This window comes from Silurus meridionalis, chromosome 18 (assembly GCF_014805685.1).
Source record: "Silurus meridionalis isolate SWU-2019-XX chromosome 18, ASM1480568v1, whole genome shotgun sequence".
Lineage (NCBI taxonomy): Eukaryota > Metazoa > Chordata > Actinopteri > Siluriformes > Siluridae > Silurus > Silurus meridionalis.
In genome coordinates, this window is record NC_060901.1 from 5070725 (window position 1) to 5078512 (window position 7788).

Consider the following 7788-nt stretch of genomic DNA (forward strand, 5'->3'; position numbering starts at 1 on the left):
TTCTGGATTTTTTTTTTTTAGATTATGCATATGCATATGTATATATGTATATATATATATATATATATATATATATATATATATATATATATATATATATATATATATATATATGTATATATATATATATATATATATATATATATATATATATATATATATATATATATATATATATATATATATATATATATGTATATATATATATGTATATATATATATATATATATATATATATATATATATATATATATATATATATATATATATATTTTTATAAACATTTATTTTATTAAGCAAAATATGAACATTAGAACAATAACCTATTATTACAATTATACAATGGCCATATACATTTTGTGATCTTACACACACACACACACAAACACACACACACACACACACACACACAGGGCGAAGGTGGAGCTCCTTGGTAATGCAGCAGCGGCCGCACACACTCATGAGTTGCACTCATTGGCAACACTAAAATACCTCCATATTGCAAACCAGGAAGTAATAAACAGAGATGTGTGGAGACCATATTGTGCTGCATGTCAGGGTGCAGAGGACAACACACTCCTGGAATGGGGAACTAACATCACACCATGGGGGCCTTGAGATAAAGCCGAGAAGAAGCATGGCTCTAGAGTAAGCTGTCCATGCTGGAGATCTGCTCCCCTGCTGATCGGAGCTCCGCTCAGGGACGCCATCTTTTTGTCTTCTGAAGCTGGATGTTGATTCTAAAAACCAGCAGCATAAGTGAAAGTGATGAGAAAGTACACACTGATATTACATTTATAAACCTGTAACACAGAACACAATCAAGCTTCATGTCACAAATAAACGCAACACTTTCGGACAGAAAGCAGCCTCCCCCCCCCAATGTCAGGTGTCTGAATATGTTCGTCCATATGCTGTTTGAAATATTCTAAAAAACGAAAAAAAAAGAAGCATGATCTGGGCACACTGTCTTGATTGTTCTTTAACAAAGCGCTTTTCCCTACAAAGCATTTTCGTATCTGTGTCTTAGCAACTGGCTTTGTGACACCTGGATTACCCAGAATCCATTGCACAGCTCCCTGTAGTGTGCAAGCAGATGGATTTAGTAACGGTTCACCGTCCTGAACTTGCTCGGAGTAACTCCTCATTTATATACATGTGTAAAAAACGAGACTTCAGCCTGACTGTCTTTATGCAGAAGTGTATGTGTGTGTGTGTGTGTGTGTGTGTGTGTGTGTGTGTGTGTGTGTGTGTATGAATTATTTCCCTCGATGTCACTTGAGGTTAAGACTAGTTACTGGAGTTAATGTTTCACGTCCGATTTGGAATCCGTTGGGCTCGGAGCAAAGTGAGCAAAACAGACTGACCAACCTCGAGAGACTCTGGAGCTAATAAGATCTGATTGAAATTGCTGATAGTGTGCAGCCCCTCCACACACACACACACACACACACACACACACACACACACACACACACACACACGTATTCTCTATCTTTCTGTATATCACTCAATCCCTCAATTCCTCCTTCCATCCTCCCTCCCTCCCTCCAACCCACACACACACACACATTCCCACTAATTAGTTCTGATTTGTGGAATTGATAGGGTGCATTGTTTCCTTGCAGCGTCTCTGTAAATCCTTACTAATATAATTAAGCCGGACAGATTTCTGCATGGAGCGGGACACAACCTGATCCATGTCCACAGCTACTCAAAAGCTCTTTGTCCTCCTGCTCCTGTCCTCTGTTTAGATGTGTATGTATGTGTGTGTGTGTGTGTGTGTGTGTGTGTGTGTGTGTGTGTGTGTGTGTGTGTGTGTGTGGAGACTGGACAGTATCTGATTAGGGTCTGGCTCAGTCATGTATAAGTCGCTATTTCTTAACATATGTAGACAAATCCTTAATCCTGCGGTTAAACATGTAAAGGGGAAAATACAAGAAAGAAAAGTGCTTTATACTGTCACATGCATACTGCAGTACAGTAAAATTCTTTCTTCACATATCACAGTGATGTTAGAAAGCTAAAGTCAGTCAAATTACAGCAACCCTGGAATACACAGGATTAAGGCCCTTGATCAAGAGCCCCAAGAGTGGCAGTTGGGCAATACCAGGGCTTGAATCCCCAACCTACTGAGTAGTAACCCAGTAACCCACTTCCCTCAAAATGTGTCGACCAAATCACACAGTGTGCACATGTACAAGCATACACTATATTGGCAAACGTTTGCGGTATGTGATTTTTGAGCATCGCATTCCACATTTAGTCCCAGTTTGCTCGTATAATTCCCTTCGCTCTTCTGGGAAGATGCTCCACTAGATTTTGGGGTGTGATTGTAGAGATTTGTTGCTCATACAGACACAAGGATGTTAGCAAAGTCCGGAACTGATATAGATAAGGTGAGGAGGGCATATCACATATGGCTGGTAAAGTCAGGTGTTCCAATATTTTGTGCATATAGCGTACTTGGCAATAAAGCTCTATCTTATTCCGATTTTGAAAATGTTGACCAGTGACTTGCTCACGTTAAATCGAGTAATCAGGTTCGTCACAAGGTCTAGAACGACTAAGACAACCAAAAAAGCGGCAGCCCAAATATATAATCCAGCTCTTGATGGTAATGCTTAGTGTTCTCGTTCTTTTTGACTTAATGCATGTGTGAGACCATTTTCCTGGATACACCCACTTTGGGTGTACAGTGGTAATAATTAACAATGCAACACACACATACACACATTCCCTAACTCTGACATTGTTCCTGGACTCCTGTTAGTTCAAAAAACAGAAAGGGACAAAAGAACACTAAAAGGAAGAACAAAATAATTATACAGATTACGAGCTGCTGTTGGTGCTCAAACAAGTTTGATCGGGAAAACTCACTGATGTGGATACGTGAAGAAAGCCGTCAGTTTCAAAATGGACTAGCTGGCATGAGATGTCCCGATCCTCGTGTCCATCGCTCCGGGAGACGTGTCTACAACAAGCCCTGGACTGGGGGGCCCATGGTAAGTGTTCTTAAATGGATCTAAATAGTCAAGGTGTCTCTGATATGTGGCTAGAAAAGAAAGAAAGAAAAAAATCCACTGACTAAGTCAGTAGACTTTGTATCAAACTTCAACATCTGCCCAGGCATCTGATGCTAATGAATGATAAGAAGGTTGACCACTGGTGTGCCCGTATTGCAAAAGGTCAGAGCCTGGCAGAGAACGTTTCAGCTTTATGCCCCCCTATCGAGCCTCTAAAATCGGACAGCCTGCTAAATCCTGTTCTCGGCTTTGTCCTGTTGGTCTTCGCCATATTGATCTCTGACGCAGATTAGTGTGGGGAGGAAAAAAGAAAGACCGAAAGCTCTGTTGGTCCCCAAGTGATTCTACACTTTCATTTTGGGGTCACAGAGTCTATGAAGCCTGTGACCCTCTGAATCAACACTCACACACACAATCGTCCAGTGAGGATGGACCCCATTAAAGCTGATTCCCCAGGATCCTGCATTCACCCTTTACCGAAGCTGACCTGGAGCGGGACGGTGGGCCACTGTGTTGTTTTGTGTGTGGGGTTTTATCTTCATCCCTTTCCATGCTAAGGAGCACGGCTTGTGCCCATTGTCACCTTTTAATGGGGTTGCAGTTTAGAGACCTTTTTTGTTTTGTAGGACAGGGGGGAAAAGATTTCCTCATCTGCTCCGTGTCCCATTGTATTTTGATTGATGTGCCGCGTTGTCAGGTTTGTGCACCGACGTTGTCGGGGTGTGGCAAGGCCTGGTAATTCTCTTGTCGCAACACCAGCCATGCATGTCTGTGTAATGTGGTTTGTCAGAAATGGCTTTGCTAAAAGTTCGTTTGGGGGGTTCTATGGGTTAATAATGTTTGACATGATGCCTGCTCAGGCTAGTTTCTATTGAACATCTTGTAAACAAATACAAACTACAGATTCAATTAGGAGGCTTTGTTTTCTGGTTTTGTATGAAGAATTTTCGGAACAGTTAAATGGGCACCTGGTTAGAACTAGAGGCAAAACAATAAGACCTCACATGAGAATTTTACTTTTATGTGGATGTACACAAGCCTTGCTGAACAAGCTCTACAATGCATTTGCCACATCCGTTGTATCTGCCTGGTCAGGTTGGTGGTGGAGGTTGAACTAATTGGGTAATCTGTTTTATATATTTTTTTTTAGAAAAATGTGTTTACAGGGGCAGAAAATACATCTCACTGGATATGGGTGTCTAGAGTTTAAATCCCAGTAAGTCCCACTAGATAAAGGGGTCTAGAGTTTAAATGCCAGTCATTCGCTCTGACAAAGGTTGTTTAAAGTTTGAATCCCAATAAGTCTCTCTGGTTAAGGGTGTCTAGAGTTTAAAACAAAGGAATTTGTTTTGGATAAAGGTGTCTACAGGTAAAAGCCCAGTGGGTTGCTCTGGATAAGGGTATCTAGAGTTTAAATCCCAGTGGGTTGTACTGAATAGAAGTGTCTAGATTGTAAATTCAATTAGGTTGCACTGTATAAGGCTGTTGAGAGTTTAAATTCAAGTAAGTTGCTCTGGATGAGGCTGTTGGGAGTTTAAATCCCAGTAAATTGCTCTGGATAAGGATGTCTAAAGTGTAAATCCCAGAAAGTTGCTCTGGATAAGGGTGTCTACAGTTGAACTCAAACTAAATTGCTCTGGATGAGGGTGTGTAGAGTGTAAACCGCAGTACAATTGCTCTGGATAAGGGTTTTGAGAGTTTAAATCCCAGTAAGTTGCTCTGGATAAGGATGACTAGAGTGTAAATCCCATTAAGTTGCTCTGGATAAGGGTATCTAGAGTGTACATCCAAGTAAGTTGCTCTGGATAAGGCTGTTGAGAGTTTAAATACCAGTAAGTTGCTCTGGATAAGGATGTCTGCTGCCAAATGTAAATGTAAAACCTGATGTTTACATACCTAATAATGTTGCCTTGGATAAATTAGGAAACCAGCCTTTTTCATTTGGTGTGTGTCCCCACCGTATTCCTGTACTGATCCCCAGTTGGGTTTGCTGATTAACCAGCTGTTAAAACGCTGATTAAATGTCTATTCATGCAAGCAAACTCATGCAGGAGAGTGCAATTAGGCAAAAGTGAATTAATAAAACATACAAGGGCTCAAGAGCTTCTCCAGGAACCAGCCAGATGGCTGCAAGGAAGACAGAAAGAGATAAATAGATGAAGGAAAAAAAATAGCTTAGTGTCCTTCTTGTTCATTCCTATTAGGTAATTCAATCAGAGCTGCTCCACCTACTACACATTGATAAGTCACTCATATATTTCCTGTGTTTCTGTCCTGTGCTTATTTCCTGTTTGTTTCCTGCCTATGTGGGCGTATAGCAATGTTGTAAACAACGTCGACGCTAGACAAGAAGACCCTGAGGAACCAGGAACCTGAGAACACAGCCTTGCAATGGAAAAGCCCATCTGCCTGGAGCCTGTCTAATCTCATTTGCTGTATCGGACCATGGGATGCACCAATCACGCCTGTCCAATCTGATTAAGAAAGTCAATGATCAGAATATCAAGAACATGGCAGGGAGGCGAAAGATGGCAGGTTTTTTAAGGTCTCCTCATGTTCACACGAAACGCTCAGATGGACACAGGCCTTTGTCCTCACTCGTGAGGTGTAGGATTACAGCATGAATATGACATCTAATCAGAGCAAGGGCTTCACCTGACATGGCTTCACAATGATTAAAAACAGCCGGCGAGCTTACAAAAAAAGGAGCAGGAGCTGTGACTTTTAATTTGAGAAGAAGGGTTTTGTCAGGATTATTCTCTGACCGAGAAAGAGCTTGGGCTCATCTATGTGGAGTTGATGTTTGTGTCTATATAAGCAGGGATTAAAACTGGAACAGAAATCTGGTACCTGAACAACAAGCACAGCTTTGCTTGGGTATTTTTGATACACACAATTATAATATTATACAATAATATTACATTTTTTTGTTAATTGTTTGAATTCAAAGCTTTGTAAGCTGTTGTTTTCAAATACAAAACCTATATTTCCATCCAAAAGTTATTAAGCCAATTGTCCTATTTCATATCTTGGATATGTTGAAAGTTTTCTGAACCCAGAAACACACTCCTATGATATTAGTCTCAGTTAGAACAAGTGTACACACTTTTAATAACACCTTTAGCGTTCTTACACTGCTCTTGTAGACTTAAAAAAAAATAATCAATTGCGATATTGTAAGCACTTTACTACAAATTCCTTAAATTCTTATAAGAACTAGAAGACTTCTTTACAGGATGTTCAGTTTGAGCAAAATAGAATTTGTGGTGTGATGAACATATTAAAACAATAAAAAAGAGAAACTATATAAACTATTGACCTTTTACATTAAAAGTAATCAATCAAATTTGAGAACTGTTTCGTTACATCCTTTTAAAATCTATTCCATGTATGGAATATGATGTCTTTCCAGCTTTTTTCATTGATATTCAGTAGCCTTTCCTTTCTCCTCTCATCTAATATCTCTATTCAGGCCTTTTACCCTTGCTGGGTGTCCAAATGCACTTGATTTCACATTCAGGGTGTAATTAGGAAGTAGACAGTGTATTGTGGCCCAAGTGGCTGCGATTCAGCTCTGGAAATGGATCATTGTCCACCAACCAGTGGCCATTCAGGTAAAGAGCATAATTAGGCAGAAATTACAGGACATTTTTTCCCTTTCAATAAGCAGCATTAGTTAAGAACATTGCCCCCTGTCATTTCAGGAGGCCATGTGCTAATCAGGGGGAGCTAGAGATAGACTGATATACAACCTAGTGACTGTATAGTATCTTAAACATGTCCTGTTTTGATAGAGATTATGTTATAAAAAATAAATTACTGTTGTTTTCACTGCTGTGGGTGCAAGAGTTTTTCCTCTCTAAGATTTAATAAATTAAAGAGCTTTTTTACTTTCATGAGTGGCCATGAAAACCAGAAAAAAAACAAAAACCTTTAGATTGGGAAGTGGTGGCTCAGTGGTAAAGGTTTTGGATTACTGCTCGGAAGGTCCCTTCGTCACCAAGCACCCGTATCACCAAGCTGCGCGTTTTGGGGCCCTTGAGCAAGGCCCTTAATCCCCTGTGCTCCAGGGGCGCTGTAACGTAGCTGACCCTGTGCTTAAACCCCAAATTCCTATATTTCAGGGTTATGTGAAGAAATAACAATGTCCCTGTGGGGAAAATAAAGTATTCAAAAATTATAAAAAGAGGTATATTAAAGTTCAACATTGATATCATGAAGTTTTGATATCTATTGTCTGTCCCTAAGGCTTTATTTAACTCTACAATTCAGTTGTTAGACCATTTCTGGATATCTAGGCCAGCATAGTCTCTAAACCACTTCTTTGGTTATTTGGCACGTCGTATTTTTGCGTGCTTTGGCAAAATCACACAGACTTTTCAATACTTGCAAAGCTTTAATTAGAAGAAGAAATATTGCATTATCATGTATACTTCACAGCACAGTGGAAATGTTTTCTCTATATATTCCAGCTTGGGCTCAAGGTCAGACATGATACAATGCCCCTGGAGTAGAGACTTAGAAAAGCCTTGCTCAAGAACGAATGTAGCCACGTTCTTAGAGAGCATCCTTGTGTATGACCCCGAAAGTCTTTTCATGATATTAGCCGCTTGTTTAATCTTTACTGGTTTTGATCAGACATTTGCTCTCATAAATATTCTCTGGATTGTTTAAGTTTTCATCTACATCTTACATCCCTGCCCTCTATCTGCTATGAAATCTTTATTGAAGACCCTACCCTGGTTTTGATTCTGCCTCTGTT

General features: G+C 39.8%; 1 protein-coding gene across 3 annotated transcripts in view; it reads left to right on the plus strand.

The window, feature by feature from the left end:
- Positions 1–2741: 2741 nt before the first annotated feature.
- Positions 2742–7788, plus strand: part of LOC124401773 — a 59369-nt gene continuing 54322 nt past the window's right edge. For all 3 annotated transcript variants that reach the window (XM_046874214.1, XM_046874217.1, XM_046874216.1), the window contains exon 1: positions 2742–3005. The gene's annotated coding sequence lies outside the window, so the exon portion shown is untranslated. The remainder of the gene's footprint in view (positions 3006–7788) is intronic.